The 23,566-nt window shown below is 44.3% G+C and overlaps 1 protein-coding gene and 1 long non-coding RNA gene across 2 annotated transcripts in view; one reads left to right on the forward strand and one right to left on the reverse strand.

The window, feature by feature from the left end:
- The window catches only part of PHF21A (PHD finger protein 21A), a 194,066-nt gene extending 182,253 nt beyond the window's left edge, over positions 1-11,813 (reverse strand). Inside the window, 2 exon segments of the mRNA XM_074274334.1 lie at positions 10,440-10,761; positions 11,448-11,813. The gene's annotated coding sequence lies outside the window, so the exon portion shown is untranslated.
- Positions 11,814-14,095: 2,282 nt separating this feature from the next.
- LOC141546489 (uncharacterized) lies at positions 14,096-19,557 on the forward strand. Its single transcript, XR_012483313.1, has 3 exons — positions 14,096-14,366; positions 17,888-17,984; positions 19,172-19,557. It is a non-coding gene; the product is annotated as an uncharacterized LOC141546489 (long non-coding RNA).
- The last annotated feature ends 4,009 nt before the right edge of the window (positions 19,558-23,566 follow it).

Here is a 23,566-nt window from a genome sequence, read left to right on the forward strand (position 1 = left end):
TTTCATTCCACATTTGTATCTGGCTTGCTTTTGAGCTGAACTCCTATTTTATTTCACTGGTCATTATTTCTTTATACTAGGTTGTCAATTTGGCATTCCTAATCTCCCCTGAGCACAAAGGCCCACTCAAAAAAAGATCAGCAGCTTAAAACCCTCTAACAACAATAATTACAATATGCTTTGCATATAGATTAAATAAAAGAAATAAACAGCACAAAGGTTTTCATGGGATCCTTAGTTGCAAGTCCAGATAAGTTAAAGGCTTCAGTCTTCCACAGAAAGAAGGCGACTACAAGGTGTTGGGAGGATGGGAACGGGGGTGGGGGTGGGGGTGCGTATAACTGGACACTAATAGGATAATCCAAAGGTAGGAAGTTTGATCTTCATGGAATAAGAAAGATGCCAGGAACTCAGACTGACCAAGCTCTCGAGGTGAGCACAAGCAGGATTTGAGGACATTCTCAGAACTGCTGCAGCACACAAGCCAACTACCAGCACCTCCATTTAACATGCGTGCTACGTCACATCACGCTGGGAGAAGACGCTTACCGAGCTATCCCGTGCTCTCTTCCTGAAGGGGGAGAGAAGGGGGCTGCTTCCTCCCTGGGTCGGACCCCACAGAAAACAATGAGGATGTCTCCTTTAAGCTAAGGCCTACCCAGGCCTCCTCCTCCCTCCTCTCCCCTCCTGCCCCTCCCACCCCCCACTTCTCCCCCTGCACAGAAATAGAGGCTGCTTCTTTAAAACACAGAAAGCCCCAAAGGCTCCCGGCAACTTAAAGCCTTGAAGCTTGTAGCAATTGTCCTCCTGCTGTCACCAGAGCTGCCTACTATGCCTTTTCCACTGTGTTTAAAGGCAGGCAAAAGAGTCTTAGAACAGTGATTCCCAACTTAATTTGGCCAGAGAACACTGTGGGGCCTGAAAGATACTGACAGAACCAATAAGTACTGGCTAGTGGTTTAACAGTCAAGAATACCCCTGGGATAAAGCCGTGGTGGAGAAATAAATGATGGAGCCAAACAGAGGAAATGAACACCCCAAAAAGCCCCTGCGCTCCATCCAGGGTTTTTATTTACTATTTTAAAGGGGGAAATATCGCAAGAACCAGTGTCATCCCGGAGAAGCCTGGAAGGCCTCGTGCCAAACAAACCCAAGAGCAGGAATGCCCTGCCCACTTTATGCAAGCTTGGGGGCTGAAGACCCAGGACTGGCCACAGCCCTCTCTGGAACACTCTCAGGGAGGAAGCAAAGCTCCAAAAAGGTGGTGGCCCACGAGGCCCGAGCTCCACAGAAGGCCCATCCAGCCCAAGAGCTCTGCGGGCTGAGCTCGGAGGATGGCACAGATCAGAGTTCTCCTAGCATCTCCAGGTAGTTGGAAGGGGATTGAGGGAAACTAAGTCTCAAAAGGTCAACTGGAAAGTCTGCCATGCCAGGCTGAGGAGTCCTGTATTTTATCCTTGGCAACAGGGAGTCTCTGAAGGTTGAGTGGGAAAGTAGCAGAGTCCAAACAATTCCACAAGAAGGCTGCTTGGGCAAGATGGGAATGAAAGAAGCAAGCGAAGGCTGTCGGGAGATGACACTGAGACCAACCTGGGAACCCTCTCCTGCTTATCTGGGTACCTCAATTTCTCCAGTCGTGACACTACCCTGGAGAATTCCTTACTCAGGAGGGAGGATGACGAAATTTTGCCTCCATGGTTCAAACTCTTAGAAAGAAAGGTACTATGGAGATCAAAACTTTTATTTCTTTGAAATGGAAGGGAAATAAGATTTTTTTAAAAACTGCCCATGACTTCTAGACTCTATTCCTTGCCATGCCCCAGCTGCAGAAGCTCTCCAAAGTCCTAAAATGATGAAGAACCCCACAGTAGACAGCACAGGATCATGTCCCTGTGGTGGGGAAGAGAGCCCCTATAATGGGGAGGTATCTGTACCTCTCTGACTCAGTTTCCCTCTTCTGTAAACTACTTAGTTTTCATGGCTGTGAAAAAAAGCACTCTGTATCCTGTAAAATCCTGCAGAAATGTGAACTCTCATTAATTTAGTAAGTGTGGGACCAGAAGAGAGTCATAAGATCTTTTGAGTTAATGAAGGATAGATACATTCTAAAAACTTGGAAGGTTCACCTCAGCCACAAATCAGAACTCCAAAGAGTTCTCTGTTCTGAACCTGAAGACCTTGAGCTTTGCCTTCTTTTGTCAAATAATGCCAATTTACAGGCATCTAAGTATTTGACCAATAAGATAATACAATTTGAAAAGTGCCTATATTGCTAGCCGACTTGGAGGGGAAAAAACTTTTGTTTTTGTTAAGTCCAAAAATTGTAAGGATGTTTTTGCTTTTCAAAAGCAAATTATTAACTTTTATAAATGTTTAAAAAATATTTAAATACATCAGTCAACACACAACAGGTACATATGAAGAAAATCTATGAGCACAACAGAGAAAAAAATATTTGCAACCACATTCTACATTCATTCATTACTTGATAGGTTACGAGGTTGAGTGCTAATGAAGCATTAAAATTTAATTCTGAAATCACATACCCCAACTTATAAAGTTTAAAAATAAAGAACAGCTCAAGTCACACTCGCACCCAAAAAATTCAGAACACGTAACCATAGTAAAGGGAATGTTAATGCCGTGTGATATTATTAATAAGAAGGGAGAAAAAAAGTCCACCAGCAAATACTACACAACATTAAAGCTTTGCTTACAAGCCCTTATTTGTCTGGACTTAACAATCTCCAAAGACAACTACAAGTTTTTCCTGAAGCTCCAACCACACAAAAAGGCAGGTAATTGGAACTTAAATAACCCCTAAAATATTGGCAAATCAAGTTTTCTAGTTGAACAAGGAACCGAGGAAGTCCACACCCTATTTGGACAATTCAAAAAGTAAAATTTCTAATCTCTTGTCAACATTTGTTCTCCAGCTTCAACGAAGCTGATAGAGGAAACTATCATATTTTTAATGTCTGAGCTAATTTCCAGGAACTGAAAAACTTTTTAGTAATTTAAAGGTTTCAGCCTGAGTATCCCAGCAGAGAACACTGAAGACTACAATACACATAACATGACAAATAGCATTAAACTACAAAGAAAAAAATACTGTTCCCAACTTTGCAAACATTAAAGCTCGGCATCTAAATGGTTTGTTCAATAAGACATATTTGTGTGACCAGAATTCAAAGATTAAGTTAAAACACAAAGAGAAGGCTTTAAAAAAATTTTATATAAGTCATGAAATTAATTACTGTGAAAAAAAAAAAAAAAGCAACCTAACACAACCCCTATGATTCTTTGAAGGGGGCCTATTTTAAATGGGCCAGCTCCATTTACAAATAAGCTTTTCTGAAAAGTCACTGGGGGAAGAACATTAATTTTGAACCTATCATTTCTTCAAATTTCAAATTAATATAAAATGAATGGCATGTTTCTACCTAGACTTGATTCAGCCTATCAAATCAGGACTTTTTGTAGCATCAATGTACACTAACCTCAAGGATTTCAGTAAGAATCCAGAAACTCTATGCTTGAAGCCCTCCTCCCATGTGCTTATCATTCTTATCAACACAGGTGACAGTGGATTAAAAACTTTGAGAAGGTATGAGTGAGAGAAATTGCTAGATCACACTCTTCTTGCACTGGTCACAATTAAAATCTGATTTTATCTTTCCAGAATCTAACCCTATGTTTTTTTTTGTTGTTGTTGTTGTTTTTTTTTTTGTAAAAAACAAAAAAACTCTTTCATCTCTTTTTATTATTGAACTGAAAAAAGATAACTATAGAATTAATGATGGGATGGCAGACGTCAGCTCAGATACAATAAACTTTCAACACCTCCAAAGGAGTGTTTTGTGTCTAACGTGCACATTAAGACTATTCTAACCCCCATTATTTATGGAAGAAAAGGTTCCTGGTATTACAGTAGGCTTATTGTGTAAATAAGTATTCAAATAATTGCTACTAAAGGCACAATTTTGCTCTCAAATCCACACGGTAGCTCTCAGCTCCAATATTCTATGAACTCTACACAAGGAGCAGAGAAAATAAGGTTAGGACAGAAATGAACCAAGCAGGCAGGAAACACCTCCAAACAGGTTCCTTACACAAATTACTAGGCATAGACAAAAGTCTGTTTCCTCATATATGAAATGGAGGGGAGAAATTGGATGACTCTAATTGGGTTCCCTTGAAGATTAAAAAAACATTAGCCCAGGACTACACCAATCACACAAATAAGATTCAGGTACAAAGGGCTTAAAAGAAATTGGAAGAAAAAATAATAATAATAATAAAAAGAAATTGGAAGATATCTAAAACAAAGCATAGGGGAAAAAAAAGAAACAAGTACTATATAAAACCCCTGGACACATGACTCTGCTCCTTCCCATTAGTTACTATGGGTCATAAAATTTTAATTTATACAATATATTATCACAACTAAAATACATATAATAATTAATTTAATTAAGAAAGGTTATTAAGTTCAACTCCCCATATTTGAACAAATGAGGAAACTGAGTCCAAGATAAACAAACCGCCCAAGGCTCATACAGCCATTAAGTGTAGGAGGATTTGAATTCAAGGCCTTTCTGGCATCTATGCTTGTTATATTATTATAATATACTATTATACTAGGAAGGTAGGAAAAGGTTAGTAAATTTTTTTTAATTTGGAAGGCAGATCATATTCTATATGGCAATATGCTTTTTTATAATAAATTTGGCATAATTCGAAGATGAACGTATCTCTATAAAAACAAGAAAAGAATATTATATATGAATTTCTATTAGGACTTTTCTTAAAAGTATATATTAAGTTTAATGGGTAATACTACCCCTGTCCTGCTGGTCTGTGTCCCCTTCTGAACTTTTCTCTTCTGTAAATTGTACAAATGTCACTGATGCTCTTTCCTCTTTTCAAATTTCTTATTTTTCCATCACGATCACTTCCCCTATAAATCATGGTCATCCAACTCTCCCTGTCCCCTTGTACCAAATAACTGTAATCAAACAAAACAGATTCCCACACTAGTCCAGTCTAAACTTTCTTAACTCCTCAGAGTAAGCAAAGAACTGACTGACGGGATGTCAAGAGGAATGAGTTCTGGCCCCGGCCCCTCCATTACTATGTGGTGGAAAATCTTGCAGAAGTCACAACCTCTGTGGATCTCTGTCTCTCATCTGTAAAATCATTACCAAGTTGAACTTTGTTATAATCAGGGTTCTTTCACCTCTGGGACTTCAAAAAAAAATCCACATTGGGACTCTTCCAGGATTTTACTCCCAAGCTATAGCTATTGTCAACTAGGTTTCTGATGATAAATTGTGATCAAATTTACATTTGCATAATTCTTTACTATTTTACACAAAATGCTCTGCATATTTAATCAAATCACAGAATCATAGATTTAGAGCTAGAAGGGCCTTGAGAAGCCATTTATTCCAAACTCCTCTTTTTAGAAACATTTAAACGTAAATGGTAGTAAGAGAGGGAAGCAAGATTTGAACCCAAGACCTCTGACTCCAAGGTCTGTATACCAATTTTGTATTTAAAATATTGCTTTTAATGAGATAGAAAAGCCGGACCACTTCAAAGGCAGCCAAACTTAAAATTTAGACATGTAAACACAAAACCAAGCATCCTCCATCACCACCATGGCTAACATTCAGATCAAATGGGCTTAGATTTCCATGACTGCAGATACCATTTTAATCCCTTCCAACAATGTGTATTGCCACCTACTACTACATCTACTATTATTACACAAAAAAACATGGAACTGCCTACTTGAATCTTGGCGAGCCAAAAGGTTTTGGTTCATCTTTAACTACCAGGCGATGACACCATCATCACTCTAAAGGAGGAAACTGCCAGGTATAGGGCCCTGCAAGACAAGACACAGACCCCCTCATTCCAGGCCAATCCATACTATCTTAAACTCAAAAAAAGCATTTAATAAGAACCTCAGGCGGAACTCTGGGGCACACTTAAAATGAAGCCTGTAGAGCCCAAAGGCCCTAAAACAAAACAAAAAAAAGCCCTTGGATCTGTACTTTCAAATTTTCAAAGAAGCTCATAAAAATCAAGGTAATCTGAAACTAAAGAAAACGCTATTTTTAAATATTCCTTGTGTGAAGTGTGATCTTTTCATGTATAAAATAATAACAATCAAAGTTCACTCAACTGAAAGTTCTTATTGCTTTTCAAAGAACCTCGATTTGGTCCCAATTTTCATTCAACAAAATACAATGTGAGAAGAGTGGCATAAGCAGTTTGCACTAACTACAAATCCCAGCATGCAGTGCTCTCATCAGATGACAAATAAGAAGTTGCATTGCATCCTGGGACTTGTAGTACACAGGCTGTGGCATCCTACTTGAAGTTCAAGAAACTCAGGACCATCTTTCAAGGCTTTACAACATCCAGTCAGAAGGGACTACTCCGTTCCTTTTCTGGGGTATCTTAGAGAATACCTTCAACACAACCTGTAAAACCCGGTAGCCAGATCAGCGTATTTTCACATACAAAATAGTGTGGAAATAAGCATATGGGAATAATGTTCCAAGTAAAAAGAACAGATAATGTTCTAAGTTTCTGGATTTTTTTTCCTCCCTTCAAAGTCCAAAACACAGCAGCTTACAACTTGGTCAATCTGAAAATTAACTTTTGAAAAAAAAAGTACTGTTTGCTGACTATGGGGATTATGGCCCCAAAAGATACATAAATCATACAATTACTGCATTTTCCCCCCTCCAAAAAAAAAAAAAAATGACCAAGCCTGGTGAATAGAGCTGGCTTCAGATTCAGAAAAGCCCAAGGCCGTGCCCTTTGCCCCCCACCTTCCACATAACCTCCCAGTGCCTTCCAACCACCCAGGCCAAGGGAAGCCATAATTAATCAATCCAGGACCACTTATTAAGCTGTTGTGATCCAGACCAGGCCTTGGGACAGCTGCTGAAGGCACAAAAGAAACAGTCCTCCTCAGAGCTCACCTTCTATGAAGAGAAACAACACGTGTCTATTTATATCCATACAAAATCAACACCGGGTAACTTCCACAAAGGGAATTCCTGACCCCAATCACACAGCACGGGTCCCACCCAGCTCAATTCTCAACAACAGAACAAAAAATAAAAACAGAAACTCCACGTGGTGAAGCCCAACAGCCACAACTATTGTGAAGCCAAGTAAAATTTGAGGCAGGAGGCCCCACGCAGTTCTTATGGACAGCAGCACCTCTACGAACAGGCAATGGGATGGAGCTCGTGAAAGTTTTAAAAGAAAAAGGTAACCTAGCCTATAGATATGATCCAATTCAACTCCAGTCACCCAAAGCAGCCAGGCCCCCATTTCCCCACACAAGTGACTACAGCTGGCTACCAAAGAGTCTGAAGCTTCATCAATATAACTAAACCCCTGTCCAGAAGGCCTAAGACAGTGGTTGCTATGGTTACCATCCCCCAGTTTATCCAGAGATGATTATGATTATTTTTAAGTTTGAGTTTTAAAAACACAGTTGCCGGTTTTGATGGTTAACTGACTGAACAGATCAACTGCTGCTTAGTTTCTAAGTAGGATGCTTCAGAGATGCACATGGTTAACAATACTTGGATCTGCAGAAGAGGAAAAAAAATCAATTCTTTTCTGCCGCTCCTTCTCCTCAAGTACTGACAGTTTGTATTCTCAAAGCAGCTGATACAATAAAATAAAACCTATGTTTCTGGCTCCTGTGTTTAAGTGATTTCCCCCCCAAACAATGACAAAACAAAGCCCAGATCACCCACCTGTTAGGCCCCATCCCCCTTCTCTCACCCTATGAAGCAGTTTACTCTGAAAAGGATTCTGCAACAGAAATACTTCCATCACAAGTTCCAAGTCAGAGGCCTGGAATACTTTTCAGAGGGCTAACTAGCTATTTTTTAAAAGAAAACTTCCAAAGTCTAGGGGTTAAGGAAGAATGAGATTGCGTTCACTTTCCAACTTGGAACTGTGGGGTACAGACACAAAGATAATGAATTAAACAGCTCGGTTATAACATCTGGATCACCACCCCTTCTTTAAGATTACTGAGCTGATAAAAGAGTAATTTAAAAATTAGTCTAAAAATTATAGGTCAGCATTTCTATACAGAGGAAAACTATCCAAATAACGGCTCCATACCTCACAAGAATAGGAAGGCTTTACAAAATACCATGACAGAAAAATATACAAAGGAAAAAAAAAAACGCTATTTTGAGAAATTATTATTTTTATAATAAACTACATACAGTGTTACTATATTCCTTCTATGAATTCTCAAAGCAGAAAAAAAAAGCCCCAAACCTCTGATAAAGTTGATAACAACAAAATACATTTTGGAGTTTTAAAGTATTCGTAAAATAGAAGTTCCTGAAGAGGTCACACAGCTCTCTAAAAACTAACCTGTAGATTCAATTACATAGAGGAAAAGCAAATCTAGCCATAGTTAGGATAAAAAGGAATTCTATAAAAAAATCCTAGGATTGAAACTTCAGTGGCTTCTATTTTTCTCCTGGAATAATAATTAAATGAAAACACTACAAGACAATACAGAACTGAAGATAAAATAGATTAAGTTGGCCAGTCTTTCAAAATGACCATGATAACTGACAAGGGAAATTTAATTTTGTTTTTTACCTTTAAAAAGAACATTTTCTCCACCTGGTAAAGTTTTCTAATATGAAAACTTATTAAACAGAACTTTTACATATTCTCATGTATACTGATACATAACTGCTTTTATTTGCAAAAAGTTTTTAAACTTAGTAACTTTGGCCCACAGAGAAAACCACAAAGTTCAAAGCTTTCGACTTTAAACTAATTTAAAGTTATTTCTCTTCAAAAACATTTTAAAAAGGAAAAAAATGTACAGGTTTCCCCCCTGATTCAGACAGGTATTTATTTCTTACTTCCTTCCAAAACAAAACAAAACCAAAAAATCTCAAACACAAACATAACAGACTATTTTGGTTTTTAAAACAAGCTTGAAAGTTTCTGTCGAGAGTTTTTTGAAAAGTTCTGGGCAAATCACAATTCAAGGTGACATTGAAAATGCTTTTACAAGCCTCAGGGTGGTTTCTCTTGCTAGTGTGCACATTAGAAAGAATGGAAGAGCAGCAAAGGCTGCCCAGACTCCCTAAAATCCAGGGTTACTCTGCCACCAGAGATCAACAATCCCAAATCAGAGGACCTATAGTCACAGCGAGAGCAATCCCTCCCCATGATGCACAGGGGCAGCATCCTAAGGTTTACAAAGCACTTTCTGCCACAACAAACTGAGAGTGCACGTGCTCTCATAGTTCTTTTTAGAGGGGGAAAAAGGAAAAGGAAATTTTAATAAGGGGAAAAGATTTCACCGCTGAACTCCAAAAAGAAAGTGACAAGCATTTTTTAACTAGAAAAATACACCGGAAGCTTTTTTAAAACAAATATCTTAAAAAACAAAAACAAAACCAGCCACACACAGCAAAGTCTCTGAAATTTCCCCTACCCAGCTAGGCTCCTGCTCTCCCTTGTAATTGTTCTCTTCTGAACCAGTAGAGACTTGGCTCCAACTTTCCTTTCCAAAGAGACAATCAGCCGACCACATGGCAGTTTGTCACCAAGTATGACAGCTATAAAGTACAGGTGTCCCAGAAGTCTTAGTTCAGTTTCAAACTTTAAAAATTGTCTATCTAGGAATTTAGGCGATGTAACTTCCAAAAAGCTTCACAAACATTTTAAGTTTTTAAGAAGTTTTGTGGAGGACCTCCTGAGCAACGGCAGCAAGCTTCCAAAGCTAGGAATTCACCTGAAACATGAGGAGTTTAAGACCACATGCTCTGAACACTAGGCAGCGGTTCAAGTGGCCCCTCTCCCCCGTAGCCCAGTTCTGTCCATAAGCCCCACTGTGAACAACATCTGCAATGACTTAGCCCCACTGGGGCAGGCTGACTGAATGTGGAAGAATCGCCAACACAAAGAGGTAAACCGTCCCTGCACTAAACAGCTCCTTCGTGTCCAGCATATCAAATGGTGACTTAGATCCCTCTCCAACAACCTGGAAAACCAAACCCCGTCCGAAAGAGGCTGGAATATCTACCGCACGCTACCGTAACCGATTCCAAACTACAGGGCCCTGCGGTCCGCTAGCAGAAATATCACAAGAGAAGCACTAGCAGGCTTCAAACGCCAACGCTGCTAGGAGGAAATGGCTGATCCCAAGTTTGAGGACCCCAAAGTGAACTATTTCTATGTCCTCTGCAAACAATGCCACGGGGGCTCAGTGCCCCAACTCCATCGAGGCCTCAAGAACGGAAACCACGGGACGTACACAGGTGGGAAGCGGCCCTCCTTCCTCCGGCCCTCCCACGACAAAGGCCATTCCACCACGGCCTGGGCCCACTCACAAACAGAATCGTAAAGGGACTTACTGAAGGCACTCCTGGAACTCTGAGTTGAATGTTAACCTGTCACTGCTTTGGGCCAGATGATGGAAGGAGGGGTAAAACCCAAACTCAAAATTCAGCAGAATGGCCTTCTGTCGCTGCAGCACCTCCTACTGGGCAGAATTGAGAGCTGTCCACAAGAGCCGAGTGGGCATCTATCTGGGAAGCAGTGACCCACATGGATGAGTACAGGGCGGCAGCAGGGAGGATGGGCAGGAAAGGAAAAGGACCACTTCAGCACTGAGGCGTCTGGAGGGGCCCGTGGAGCTCTCTTCTCAGAAGTCCTTTACCTCCAGGGCCATGAAATCTGAAAAAGAAGGCAGCCTTTTCTGAGTCCTTTTCTGCTTCTCCCGCCCCTAACTTTTACAAACTCAAGGAGAAGATGCTCTTGGGAGAGGGCCTCACTGGTAACACCGGGCAAATCGCAACTTCATGATCATCACAAGAAAAAACCAAAGCCCAGATGCTCCTGGCGAGTCTGTTTGCTGTGCTAGTTGGGGGTTGTAGTTTTTAAACCACTCTCAGAAGGTCTGGAGCTGTCTCCAGGACAGCAATTTCATGGATGCCCACGAGTTCAGCTGCACCGAGCTCTTTCAGCAGAAGCATGCCCAGGATGTAAGCTGTTTTCGTGGGACCTTAAGCAGTGAGTAACAAATCAGTTTTAGGCCCACCACGAAGATTTTCAGTGAACAACACTAAGGAGGAATATCAGATTTTTAAATAAATTATAGTATTTTCAACAAACGGAGTAATAGTTCCCTACAATTCTGCGGCCCGAACCATAAAACTTAAAATAATAATAACAATAACAAATCCCGGGCTCCTTTTGCTTTCTGAAGCTGACCCATTTATTTTCTGTGTCCAGAGGGAACAGATTGAAGCTAAAGGTGCAAGTGCTGCAGAGCCCCCTCCCCTTCCTGCTGCAGAGCCCCAGTCCCAGCCACCCCAGATGCTCCAGGAGAGGGCCGTACAACCACGAGAAAGGAGTCCCACCTTGTCCCCCTCGGGCGGCTCGGCAGCGTGCACCCGGGCAAGTTCTCCCTACAGGGCAGAAAACAACACAACGGGAATTCCGTGAGTTACAATGGAGCTCAGCCTCCCCTTGGGCCGAACATGACTCAGACCCTCTCCCAGGCCCCAGCCCGGCTAAGTTCCCCGGTGTCGGCGGCCTCGGCGGGAGCCCGGGGAGGGGAGCAGCGGGCCCCACGAAAAGCGGCCCCAAGTTCAGCGTCAAGGCCGGCACCGACCCCCCCCCCCCGCCCGGGGGCCGCGCAGGAGGAGCCCCGCTAGTTGGGGACCCAAACAAAGAATATTTCCACATCTGATCAGGATGTGATGACACGGATTCACCCGAGAAAACAAGCCCTCCTCCCCCGCCGCCCGCCCGCCGGCGTGCCCTCAGCCCCACAACTAACTCCTCAGGACCCCGCGGGCTCCCGCCCCCCACCGCGGCCCGGGAAGAGGGGAGGGGGCGGGGGCACTTGGATGGAGCGCCCCCGCCCCCCGGCCCGAGGGCCCCCGCGGCCCGGCCCGGCCCGACCCGGCGGGCAGCATAAAGAGCGAGCCCGGGGATGGCGAGAAAGAAGTGGTGCCAAGTGCGGGCGCCGCGGGGCGGGGGCTGCCCGCGCGGCCCCTCCCCCGCCCCCTCCCCCGGCGGCGGGGGGCTCCGAGTCTGTGCGGTCCGCGCGCGGGTGCGTGCGTGCGTGCGCGGGGCTGCGGGGAGGCCGGCCCCGGGTGAGGGGTGCAGGCTCACTCTTCGGAATAACAAGTTGCCCAAGAAGAATACGGAGCGGAATTTCCCCAGCGCCGCGGCCCCGGCCCCCAAAGACAAATGCACCAACACTCTCGCTCACACTCACTCACACGCGCGCACACTCACACTCGCACACTCACACACACGCGAGCCCGACGGCGTCAGCAGCCGCAGCTTTTTTTTTTTTTTTTTTTTTTTTGAACCAGATCTCTCGGCCGCCAAACAAGATGGTTTTCCAAAAAAAAAAAAAAAAAAAAAAAAAATGGTCCCCATCCTCCTCCTCCTCCAAACTTCCCCCCTCCAATCGAGGGAGGGAGGAGAATGGGAGAGAAAAGGAAACAATCATCAGCCGGGGGGAAACCAAAGGGCAGAGAATGAAGCTCGCCGGCACCCCCCGCCCCCCAGGACAACGTGACCCCCCCCACGGCCGGGCTCCTCCCCCCGCGCGGGGGGCCAGCCCCCTCCCTCGGCGGCCCTGCCCGCAGCTCCCCCGCTCCCCAGGCTGCTCATAAACTTACTTCCAATTCATCCTGGGGGGGAGGGGAGGGGAGGGAGGGGGGCTGGGGAAATAGACAAGATTTTTCCATTGTCTTTGGGGGGGGCGGTGGAGGAGAGGAAGGACACCGAGAGGGGCGCCCCCCCGGGGAAGTTCTTCCTGAAATCCCAAGTTGACTCCAGGGGCCCTGACAAGAGCCCCCCCTCCTCTCCTCTCCTCCCTCCCTGCTCCATCCCCTCCCCTCCCCCTCACCACCCCAACAAACTCCCAGCAAGCAGCCCCTGCATCTCCCTAAGACGAACACCAGAGACAAGACAGAGAGACAGAGACAGAGAGAGGAGGGGAGAGCGAGGAGGGAGGAGGGAGGAGAAACAGCTACTCCAGGAAAAAAAAAAAAAAAAAAAAGCAGAGCAGAGTGAGAAGAAGAAGAAGAGAGAATGGAAAAGCTGGGATACTGCACCCTCCTGCTGCTGGCTGGCTGTCCCCCTGGCAGCTGGAGGCAGGAACTCTGAGCAGAAGAAGCAGCAGGAGGAGGAGGAGGAGGAGGAGGAGGAGGGGACTCTTCTTCATGGGGAGAGAGGGAGGGAGGGAGGGAAGCAAGGAAGGAGGGAGGGAGGGAAGGAAGGCGCTGGAGCTGCTGCTGCTGCTGCTGCTGCTGCTGCTGCTGCTGGAGCTGGAGCTGGAGCTGGAGCTGGAGCTGGAGCTGCTGCTGCTGCTGCTCGGGGCCTCTCACTTTTTGAATATACTCGAGTGTGTTAAGATGGGAGGCTGCCCCCCCTCCCTCCTCCTCCTCCTCTCTTCTCCCTCACTCTCACTCCCTCACTCACTCCCTCACTCCTCTCTCTGGGCTGTTTCTTTCCTCCGCTTCCCCAGGCAGGGGGTGGGGAGGAGGGGGCCGCGAGGGGAGGGACGGCAGCCTCCTCCTCCTCCTCCTCCTCCTCCTCCTCCTCCTCCTCCTCCTCCTCCTCCCCCTCCTCTTCCTCCTCCTCCTCCTCCTCCTTCTGGAGACTCACTCTCACAGAGGCCCGGGGCCGAAGTGAGAGGAGGGGGCGGGCGGAGGAGAACCCGAGCAGCGGCAGACAAACTGAGAGAGACCAAGCAGCCCAACTCTTCTTCTTCTTCTTCCTCCTCCCCCCCACTCCTTCTCCTCCTCCTCCTCCTCCTCCTCCCAGCAGCAGCAGCAGCAGCAGCAGCGAGCACCACCAGCCCATTCACCACCCGGCCCCGGGCCGCAGCACCTCCGCCGCCTCAGCCCGGGGATCCCTCCGCCCAGGCCCAGGCCCAGGCCCAGGCACACTCGCTCGCTCGGGAGCCCGCCGCGCGGCCCCGTGCCGCTGCCGTGCGCGCCGCCGTCGTGCGCGCGTCCGTGCGCCGCTGCCGCCGCTCGGGAGAGTGAGAAGGAGCTGGAGGGAGCGGGCCGAGAGCGGGGCGCGGGGCTCGGGGGCGCGGGGGCCTCCCCCTCCTCTCCCTGCCTGGCCTCGCCTGGGCCTGGGCCTGAGCCTGGGCCGGGCCGGGCCGGGCCAGGAGGCCGAGGAGGAGGAGGCCTAACGGCAGCGCTCGGGCGGACTACTTGTCGGGGCGGTGCGGCGAATTTATTTCACTTTGCCTAAGGAACGGGGTGTGCTGCGGCCCCCATTGCCTAGGGAAAAAACCCGGATGTAAAGTGAGTGAAACTAAACTCGAGTGAAGTAGGGCAGCGGCGGCGGCGGCGGCGGCGGCGGAGGACGAGGAGGCGGCGCTGGTCGCCTCGACTCGGCGGCCGCGACCCTCGCCCCCACCTCCCACGGACCCCGGCGCGGCGCGGGACGGGCGGGGCCACGGAGCGCCTGGCGGGGCGCCGGCCCCGCCCCCGGGCCCCTAACTGCCCCGGAACCCCCCGGAGGGAGGGGGCGGAGCCGGGAGAGCCCGGGCCCCCGCAGGAGGACCCCGCCTGCCGCCACAACAATGGCCGGAGCCCCGAGAAGCCCACGGCCGCGGGGGGTCGTCCCGCCCGGAGAGCCTTTTCCCGGCGCTGATTAACAATGCGGCTCCCCCGGGAGGTCAGCGCCCGGCCCGGACTGCACAGGTCCCGAGGCTTGGCCGGCCGGACCGCCGCGGGCCGAGCCCCGCCGCCCTCCTTCACTTTGTCCCCGGAAGAGTCAATCCCTCCTCGCCCTACACTTTCACCACTTTCCCCTTTCCCTGGGGGTGCTTGGAGATCCGTGGAGGAAGCTTTATTCAAGTGTTTACTTACTCCTGTGTGGGCTGCAAAATCAGGTTGTGCTTCTTCCAAATAGGAAGTTCTGAGAACTGAAATCAAAATATGGAGAGAGTGTAAAAGTTCTGGTCCTTGGGCTTTATAAAAAAAAAAATATATATATATATATATATATATATATATATATATATATATATATATATATATATATATATATACACATAGCATGAAAAGTCAGAAAAAAAATAATTTTAAAAGGTACAGAAAATGAAAATCCCTATAAATGATTCAAGAGGGCTGGATGGACTCATTACCATGTTGTGAAACTAAACCCATAATGCAGTCAGGAAGGGCAGGTTGGATGGGAATACAAGCCTTTATCATCTAGAAAATTCTCAAAAGTCACCCTAACCTCGCTGTGGTCATTTAAACCTAAGGGGGTCCAAATTCTGGACCTGCTTCATTGCCCTTGGGGGAGGGGGGAGGAGGACCTAAAGAATTAGAAATCCTCTCTGACGTTCCCTTCAGAGACTCGTCTGAAAGACTCAAGAATTCCAAGTGAGAGTCGTAGAACTGCGAAGGACCACACCCAGAAGCCACCTGGTTCCACTCCCTCCCTCTTCAAAGTGAGAATTAGGAACCGCTAGGTTAAGGGACTTCCCAAGGTCAAACTAGGAATAAGCTTCAGAAAAGAGCTCTGAAGGACTTCTTACCCAGGAATCACTGCTCTTTTCTCCTGTATCACACCAGGGCTAGAGTGTGCTGCACTAGAAGCAACAAGTTGACATGCTCCATCATTCACATATTAAAATATATTCCTTGGTGCAGGAGGGGAGAGCTTTCGAAAGACCTTAGTATCATTTAGTCCAACTCTTATCTGAAAGATCAACTGATGCCCAGTGATTTTCCTTCAGGTAGTTAGTGGAAGTGCTAGAATTTAAATTCAGCCTCCATGGAAAAATTCAGAGTATTTGCAAATTCATAAAATAAATTTTTTTACTAAGTGTGACATGTTTATAACTTTTCCTATCTTTGTGTAAAATAGTATAGTGTACAATGATCTTAAGTCCCAATATGGGAACAAGGCTGAATTTGTTGAGATTTTCTTAGTCATAATAGCATTGCAATGATATGGTATAAAGCATCTCCCCCCAATTGAAAATGACCCCAAATTCATTTTCTCTAATCTTCACATTTTGACCCAAAAATAGAGAACTCACAATTTTTTAATTATGTCTTGGACGGTAGGGAAAGGAGATTGTTGACAAAGGAGTTGTTCCTTGACTAACCATTAGCTCAGGCTGAAATAAAATAATTGACTGAGGGAAGAAGAAATGGAAATTCTTCCACTGGTCTCAAAAAAGAGAGGACAGTAACATGTATAAAGATGACTTACCCCAGCAGGACACATCGCTGCTTAAAAAAAAAAAAAAAAAAAAAAAAAAAAAAAAAAAAAAACCCACAATGACCCACAGGTCATTGAACAAGATCCTTCTTCTCTCATTTTTTTCATCTCAAAACTCTTTGATATCATATTTCACTCTCTCCTTTCTCTAATATTTGACAAACAGGTGGCCCTTATTTCCTTTTTTAAATAGTATTTTTTCCAAATACATGTAGAGCTAGTTTTCAACTTTCATTATTGAAACAACTTTGTGTTCTGAATTTTTCTTGATTACTTCATCCCTCCACAAGATAACAAGGAATCTATAGATTAAATCCATGCAATTCTTTTAAACATAATTCCATATTTTTCATGATATGCAAGAAAAATCAGAAAGGAAAAACAGAAAATACAACCCCCCCAAAAGTTGAAAATATTAATTTTGATCCATGTGAGACATTTTTCTTCCCAAGTCTATTGGAACTGCTTTGAAAAGAGCCAGTTCCCTCACAGGTGATCATCACATAATCTTGTTACTATGTAAATGTTCACAGGACTCAGCATCAGTTCATATAAGACTTTTCAGGCTTTTTTGAAATTAGCCAATCCCTCATTTTTTATAAAACAATAATATTCTATTACATACATATATCATAACTTATTCAGTCATTCCCCAACTGGTGGGCATCCACTGTTTCCAGTTACTTGCCACTACAAAAAGATTCACTACAAACATTTTTGTACATGTGGGGTCCCTTTCCCTCCTTTATCTCCTTGGGATACAGACCCAGTAGAAACACTGCTGGGCCAAAGGTTATGCATAGTTTGATAAAGCTTTGGGGATAGTTCTAGATTGCTCTCCAGAATGGATTGGATCAGTTGACAACTTCAACAATTCGTTAGTGTCCCAGTTTTCCCACATTCCAACACTCCTCTTTTCCTGTCATCTTAGCCAATCTGAGAGATGCCAGGTGATATTCTCAATTGTCTTAATTTGAAATTCTCTAATCATGATTTAGAACATTTTTTCATATGGTAGCCATGTGGCCCTTACTTTCTAAGCCAACCTCTTAATATATATCTCTTACTATTTATATACCTTTACCTCCTGACTTCTCAAGCAGATAGACATTTTAATCCCTCTCATCTCCAGCCTCAGTCTCTCCTTTTCTATTGGTTTCTTCCCTATACTTTCTTTATATATGTCCATTTCCCTTGTCCTTTAAAAATGAAAACCTTCACTAGATCCTATCATTCCATGTCTCTTCTTCCTTCTCAACCAAATTACTGGAAAAAGCTGTCTATGCTGACTTCTATTTTCTCAACTTTGCAGACTGGCTTCAACTCCACCATTCAACCAAAACTATTCTTTCCAAAGTTATCAGTTATCATCTCTTCACTGCCAAATCTGATGGCTCTCCTCTCTAGGTTTTTTATGACGTCCCTCTCCCCAGCTTCTCTTCCTGTCTGACTACTTCTCAGTCTCCAGTGCTGGCTTATCACCCTTCCTAAATCACCCAGCTTTGGCCTAGATCCTTTTCTCCCCCTATCTCTTTTGATAACCTCACAATAACATTTCTTCTTCCCTCGTTGTCATCTCTAGGCAGAAGAATCTCAGATCTACAGCTGCATCCCATCCCTGCAACATCAATTTTGCCTGCTGGACATTTTGAACTTGATGTGAAGTTCTGTTAAACTCAGTAGGTCCAAGACTGAACTCATTATCTTTCCCTCCAAACCTTCCTCTGTCAAAAACATCATTATCTTTCTGATCTCCTAGGTTTGTAACCTCAACTTTTCAATCTTCCTCACTGCAGTCTCATGATTTCTGACTTCACAACATCTCTCTCCTCTGACTTTTTCTCCACTCACAGGTACCACCTACCTTAGTTAGGTAAGGATCCCATCACCTTTCCCCTAGATTATTTCAATAGCCTTTTAATTGATTTGCCTGCCTCAAGTGTATCCCCATACAAGTACACCCTATATTGTACAGTCAAAGTAATTTTTTAAGTGAAGATCTGTCCATGTGTCCCCCCGCCTCAATCAGTTCCAATAGCTTCCTAGTGCCTGCAGGATCAAATATAAATTCCTCTATTTGACTTTTAAAGCTCTATACAATCTGGCCCCAACTAGCTTTCCAGTCTCATTGGACAATTATTTCCCTCTCATATGCTGATTCAGTTAAACTGATCTCTCTGTTCTTCCTCCTCTTTTCACTGATCATCTCCTGTACCTGGACTTCACTTCCACCTTATCCCTGCTTCATAGACACTCTCCCTTCTTTGAAAGACAGCCCAAGGACTACCTCCTGCAAAAAGCTTACCCTTCCAAAGGACCTTATATTTAACTCCCTTGCATATTTTATTTTATATTCACTTTACTTTTAGATTAGCAGGATCCAGGAGAGAAGAGCTTCTCTCCCCCTGCCCCACTTTTGGCCTGAACTCAAAAAAACAGAATGAGGGAAATGGTCCTTGGATAGAGCACGAGCCTCTTCTCCAAGCTAAGCATCCCCAATCCTCCAACTGTAATCCTAAGATGTTGTATATGTATGGTTTCAGAGTCTTCCTCTATGGCTTCATTGTGCTGTGGAGGTGATTGTGACTCGGAGAGTTTCTACCATTTTAGGAGAGCTTTGACCTGAATCCCAGTGACAGACTGGGTCTGTTGGCTCATAACCAGCCAGGCTCACTAAGAACAGGAGGTTTGGCAATGAAAACCCACAAAACAAAGAAAAATAAGTGATAGTTCTCAGTCCTTATAACCTCCTCTTGCTTTTTAGTACTGGAATTATAGAAAGGTGGGAAAAGAGGTTCTGAGAACCATATCTTGTCTTTAAATATTAACTTTTCTAAATGTGAGATCTTTTTCCATGGACCAATAGATTGCCCTACTGAACTGAATTGAAGCACCATTTGGGAAGGACATTGATGAAATAGAGAGCCACCAAGAAAGGGAAGGACTTAAAGGCTGTGCCAAATAAGCACTGGTTGAAGAAAATATATCCAGAGAAGAGAAGACTCAAAAGAGGCACAATGTTCATCTTCAAATGTTTGAACAATTGTCACATGGAAGAGGAATTGGATTTGTTCTGCTTGGATCCCTAGAGTACGATGGGAACAACTGGACTGAGGCCTTGATGTCAAGGGGGAAAATCTTAATTTTGAGAGCTATCCAAAAGTACAATGTCCTTTCAGCAGTGGAATTCCTCTTCAATCAATGAATTTATCAATTCATAAGTATTAATCAAAATGTCTACCCTGCACTAAGCTCTGGTCATACAAAAACAAAAATGAACTAGTCCCTGTTCTCAAAAATAATATGTTTTATCTGAAAAGATAAAAATATCTATGATATATCTCTGCCAGAGTTTACATATATATTATATATATATAATACAAGCTAATTGAGGAGGGTGGAACTAGCAGCTATGGGATCATGTAGAAGGTGATTCTTGAGCAGAATTTTAGGAGAAACAAGGGATTCTATTCTGAGAGAGAGAGAAATAAGGACCTACTACTTAAGACATCAAGGACAACCCATGCAAAAAAACTGAAGTGAAGAATAGACTGGCATATGAGACATAGCAAGAATGCCTTTCTGATTGGTTTGTAGAGTGCTTGAATGGGAGTTCTGTCTAGTAAGGCAAGAGCAATAGGTTGGAAGCAGGTTTATAAAGAACCTAAAATGCCCAACATAATTTGTGATTGGGAGCCCCTGGAATGAAAAAAATAATGCAATACATTAAGAAGGGAAGTGGTCAGATAAATGCTTTAGGAAAATCCTTTTTTGACAGCTGTGGGAAAAATAGAGGAGATAGAAGAGGGAAGAGATGGAAGAGGGAAGAGACGAGAGCCAGGGAGGCGTTGGAGGCAGGACAGGTAAAAGGCAAGGACTAAGGAGGAGAAGTCCCATGTGAGCAGAGACAAAAATCTGAAAAGACTTAAGAGAGAGGTAGACATGACAACATCTGGTAACTAGTTGAATATGTAAAATGAGAGAGAGTAAGGGATTGAGATTGTTAGAATTTCCAACTTCTTGTTGATGGGATTTTTGGTTAGATACAGATTAGGCTAGATTGCCTCTGAGGATTCTTCAGAAGAGTCTCTGAGAGCCTGTGATATTTGGTGATCAATGAAACCCGAAGTCAGAGGAAAGCCTCTCTATGGGGCAGATTATCTTCAGTTGATCTGGGGAAGAAGTTGCACAAAAATCATACTTAATAAGGAACTGTGGCTGACTTGCAATTCACTAATATTCAAAGTCCACAACAACAACATCAGAGACCCACTGAAGTACATACATATTTTAATGCAGCAGCCTCTTGAAACTCAAACTTCAAAGAGTAGACCAGAAGCTCCATGAGACCATGGTAATATTTTTTCCCCTAATCTTGTATATTCCCTATTACCTAATGCAGAACTTTGCACACAGTGGGTCGTGAATTAATGCTTCTTCCTTAAGTGAACTCTGATTTACATTTTGCAAAGTGTTTTCATCTTAATGAGTGAAGATTATTCTTAATTTTGCACGTAAAGCAACTGAGACCTAGAGAGTTGAATGAATAATAAAGTTACTGCAAAGATCTCCTAATCCATTCAAAACTAGAGTCTGAAGTGGGATTCAAACCCAGTTCTCTTCTAATCAAATCCATTGCTCTTTTTACTAGAGCAAATGAATAATGATAATACCAGGAAATGTGACTCCTGATTGGCAGAGAGATTTCTGGGAGAGAGAAACAGAGAAGTCACATCCTTTCACATACAGAGTATACAGCTGTCCCCCAAGTGATCACCAGAAGAGTCTGGGAAACTGGACTACAATAATAACATGACACCTTTCTTTTCCTTTTCAAAAGGTCAGTGTTCTTACTTGAAAAATGGCCAAAGGATAAAAAGACAGTTTTCTAAGGAAAAAATACAAGCTATCAGTAGCCATATAAAAATGCATCAAATGACTAATTATTAAACTTAAGGAAACCCCAAGGTTTCACCTCATATTCATCAGATTGGGAAACTGGCCAACAAGAAAAATGACAAATGTAAGAGCTGTAGAAAAACAGCAAACATCGATTAAGCATCTATTATGTGCCAGGCACTGTGCTAACCACTGGGGATGCAAAGAAAGGCAAAAGTTCTTCCTACCCTCCTAAGAGTGGTTCTAATTTTGGGGTTTGTATCTCCTCTGTCTCTGAATCTGCAACTGAACTTACTCTCTTTGGGATTCCGTGGCATTAGGGCATTCTCATTGGAGGGGAAGAGGCCAGCCCTGAAGAACTGCTGGACAGACTCTCCGTAGAAGACAAAGGCTTTCTTTTATGTAAAGTGGGACATGGGGAAAAGGTTGGACAGAGTCTGAAGTAGTTTTACAGAATCATAGAGCTGGAAGGAGCCACTGAGATCATCTAAGCCACCCTACCCCCTCATACAGAGAGGAAGTAATTGAAGCAGGAATGGGGGGGGGGGCTCACTTGTCCAAAGGCAAATAGCAAATCAGACCAGAGCATCATGGATGGAGAGCTGGAAGGACCTTAGTCCAGTCCCTTACATTCTAGGGCCAAAGAGTGAGTGATAGCCACAAAATTCAAGGAGGATTTCCCTGGGCAAAGTTGGGAGGGAGAGGTGAGTGAGAAGGAAATTTGGGAAAAGGGGGTATCTGTAAGTCCCCAAGTAGGAATAAGGTGAACTATCTCTACATAGGGAGATTAACATTCAGTGGGCAAGAAAAGGGAAGCAGTGGTAGGGAGCTAGTGGGTGTTTTTAATTAAAATGAGACAAAGGGAGGGGAGAGAGAACAGATTCTCTACCATGTGCTCACACACAGTAATAGGGACCAAAAGGAAAAGGAGCCGCCCAGGGACACAAAGGTGACACTAAAAGGCAATAGCCTGCCCAGGAACTGGAGGTGAAAATTGGGGTTATCAGCCAGAAGGGAACACTTGGGGGCCCCAGGACAGGTGACCAAGGGCCAGGGCCTGGAATCTAAATGGCTTAGAGGGGAGCCTTTGTGAACTTTGTTAACCCCTCTTCTAGGGATCAACTCATTCCCACCCAGAATGGTAAAGGTTGATGATCCATTAGGACACAAAGGAAACATTCTTCAGCATTTAGAAGAAAAGAAAGAAAGCCCATCACAGACCAGCCAGATGAAATCACAGATTCCACAACTACCGCCGGCCGCAGGAATGTCTGGCCAGGGACACCGCTGGCAGGCTCCTTAGGTAATCCACTACCTGTAAATCACAGCATCAGTTTCATTGCGGAACTGGACCCCTACCAGTGCCGAGACCCAAGCTAGAATATCTGAGCTACAATCTGAAGGAACCCTTCCACACACACACACACACACACACACACACACACACACACGCACACAGACCCAGCTTCAATCATCCCCTGGCCCTATGTCTAGGCAAATTCTTCCTTTTCTCCAGCCTTATTTTATCCATCTATAAAATGGGTTACCACCCCTTCCTTGCCCCACTTTACCCTAGTACTGGGAGGCAGGGAGAGCTGGGCACAAAGCAGTCTTCTGTCAAAGCTGGAGATCCAAGGACGTGGGTTTGGCCAAATTACTTCAGCAAAGTGACGTTAATGAGATGTGAGGGAGATCTCTATTTCCACATCTGTCAAATGGAAAAACCGTCTGCCACTTGCCACCCTTCCTTTCTGGCCCAAAGAATGCCAGAAATAGTATTTCCAAAAGATGGCATTTGAATAAGATGTTAGAATTCTCGTTAGAATAAGATGGGTTCTGTCTAAAGAAGGCCTGGCTTTGTCACTTGCTGTGACCTTGGTGGAAAGCCTTAACCACTCTATGCCCCGGTTTTCTCCAATGAAAAGGGTAGGCTAGGTCCCTGGCCCCTTTGGCAGTCTGGTGGGGTCTGTCAACCCTTTCTTGGAATTGGGTTTTTAGAAGCAATCAATCAAAAGCATAAACCAAGGGATAGTAGGGAGAGAGGTCATTGATTTTCTTATCCCTGTGGGGAAAATCTACCTGTGGCTCCCAGGTTAAGAGCCTCTGGGCTAGATGATATCAAAATATCTGTCTAGCTTTGTGACCTATGAGCCTATAAAAGTTAAAAAAAAAAAAAACAGAGACCAATTCAATTCAACAAACAATTCTTAAGCACCTTTGGTGAGCAAGGCACTATGCTTAGGGACATGAGAACAAATCAAATGCAGTCCGATTCAACAAGCATTTCCCATGCAACTGCTATATGTGAATCACTGAATACAGAGAAAATGAAAAACAGTCTCTGTCCTCTAGAGCTTATATT

Source organism: Sminthopsis crassicaudata, chromosome 6, assembly GCF_048593235.1.
Source record: "Sminthopsis crassicaudata isolate SCR6 chromosome 6, ASM4859323v1, whole genome shotgun sequence".
Taxonomy (NCBI): domain Eukaryota; kingdom Metazoa; phylum Chordata; class Mammalia; order Dasyuromorphia; family Dasyuridae; genus Sminthopsis; species Sminthopsis crassicaudata.